Below are 2,411 nucleotides of genomic sequence, written 5' to 3' on the forward strand. Positions count from 1 at the left end.
TCTTTCTTTTTCAGTTTGCTTTTAATATAGGATCTTGTGCTAACTTCACCCAAGTCATCCTCAGTACCCCATACTCCTATACCTCTACCTCTTGATATCTGGGATTACATGACTGTGACACCACAGTTTGCCCATTAGACCATACTACTCTTTAGGGGAAAGAGATACAGATTCCTGAGACGTTTATGTGGGTTTGTGTGTCTGCTTGTGTGCTTGTGTGTGTGTGTGTGTGTGTGTGTGTGTATCCACGTGAACTGTTCTTGATGATTTACTTAGTACTGAGGGTGAATTTTCCTTAAGAATCTGTATTCTTAATTCATTCCACTGAAAAAGAAATATTTCTCTGTGTACTAATGGCTCATAACTATAAGTCTAGCTCTTCAGAATGCTGAGATTTTGGGATAACATTATTAATATTATCCCAGGTGTTATCCCAATGTTATCCCAATGTTATGCCAGGTGAGCCAGGAAAAGTCCATGAGACTCTTATCTCCATTTCCTCACCAGAAAAGTCAGAAATGGGGCTGTCGTTTAAGTAATAGAGTAATATTCTTGAGGAAAAAAATAGGAATAGCACCTAGGCTCTTATCAATGCTCAGGACCCATACATAATATCCAGATAGCACTTGTGCTATTACAATGAGCTCTTGTGCTATTGCAAGTCACAATTAAGTCTGATGGATTCTCTCTACAGGCCAGTTGCAGTAAAAAAAAAATTTTTTGTAGTGCTCGCTTTGGCAGCACATATACTAAAATTGGAACAGTACAGAGATTAGCATGGTCCCTGCACAAGGATGACATGCAAATATGTGAAGCGTTCCATATTTTTTTTTTTAAATCTTGTATTACTTCATGAGGTATGTTCTTTCTGGACCATCTTTATGCCTAATTTTTCTCTCTGGAATGATATTGAAATAGAGAAAATATTCAGTGAGGAATTTGGTTTCTGGATCCCTCCCTCATTCATTATTGACATGTTCTCTCTTTTTATTTTTGGCAGTCCTGGAGCATGAACTCAGGGCCTGCACAGTGTCACTGAGCTTCTTTTTTGCACAAGTCTTGCACCCTTTGACCTGAGCCACAGGGCAACTTCTGGCTTTTTCTGTTTATGTGGTACTGAGTAATTGAACCCAGGGCTACATGCATGCTAGGCAAGCACTGTACCACTAAACTACATTCCAAGCCCCATGTTCTCCTTTTTAACATATGTCTAACATATTTAGCTCTGTCCCATCTCTGAAGCCACGGCTACTGCTCTTGAATGTATCCTCAATTTAACTCCTAATTGTGTTTCATTTCCTATAACTGCCGAAATATTTTCCACTCCACCCAAGGAACTATCTTTCATTTTCTTAAATTTCACACTTCATTGGTTAATGTCAAACAATAACTCAACATTACCAGTGTCTGAAATTGAGGACACTTAGAATAATAAATAGCTTTTTCCAATGTTTTTCTTTTTTTTTTCAACTCTGGGGATTCAACTCTGGTCTCTGTGCAATCCTTTGCCGCGGATGGGGTTCTGTCGGGACGACAGAGGACACCTAGGGGAGGAACTGGAATAGGTGGGGAAATGGCAAACAGACAACTCACACACAAGAGGAGTGGATGCTGACTGCGATTTAATGCAGAGAATAACAGACTTTTATAGCAAAAATCTCCATAAGAAAGGGCAAAAGGTTACATAATCTTGCTGCAGGGCTTCATTCTTGGGCGGTCACCAGCTGGTCGCCTGAAAGGGCAAAAGGTTACACAACCTTGCTTCAGGGCTTCATTCTTGGGTGGTCACCAGCTGGTTGCCTGATAGGCACTTGTTTCCGGCTTATCTCTAAGAAATATAATGGGTTTTGATGTTTGTCACCAACTAACCATTACCTTATTTCTATAGAGGCCTTAACTGTCCCATAAGATCTTTTCTGTTCTTTCTTTAATAGTAAACACCAAGGAGACTTAGATTTAGCAAGTATCTTAGTAAATGAAAGAGAGTAATAAGAAGTTCTTTCTCCTAAGTAGTTATCTCAGCAATTGCCATACATTCTTTCTGTTCTAGCCGCACCTACAGCTTCTTGTAAATCTCTTACAAACAATTCCTTCTGCTGAGATGACATCGTGAAACCCCCAATACTTTTATATTTAATTATGACTTGTCTACTAAACTCCATAAGAGGGGTTTCAGGGTAGCACTTAACTCTGGTGAGTTAGTCATATTTTTAAGACACTCATGAGATATTTGAGTCGTCAGCACTCTTAAGAAAGAGCTTTGAATAGGGGAACGTTGACAATGAGTAAGTACAATGAACAGCAGAAACAGTAAAAGATTAATAGGCACTCCTATACAGTGAGGAAAAGAAAGGCAGAAACACATCTTTCCCAGGGGCTTGCCAGCCTTTTTCCAGGAGTAGGCCTCTTAG

At 39.6% G+C, this 2,411-nt stretch overlaps 1 non-coding gene across 1 annotated transcript; it reads left to right on the forward strand.

The window, feature by feature from the left end:
* Nucleotides 1-725: 725 nt before the first annotated feature.
* On the forward strand, nt 726-829 carry LOC138835428 (U6 spliceosomal RNA). Its single transcript, XR_011374621.1, has one exon. It is a non-coding gene; the product is annotated as a U6 spliceosomal RNA (small nuclear RNA).
* The last annotated feature ends 1,582 nt before the right edge of the window (nt 830-2,411 follow it).

Source organism: Dipodomys merriami, unplaced genomic scaffold, assembly GCF_024711535.1.
Source record: "Dipodomys merriami isolate MVZ:Mamm:240054 unplaced genomic scaffold, mDipMer1.0.p SCAF_238, whole genome shotgun sequence".
Classification (NCBI taxonomy): domain Eukaryota; kingdom Metazoa; phylum Chordata; class Mammalia; order Rodentia; family Heteromyidae; genus Dipodomys; species Dipodomys merriami.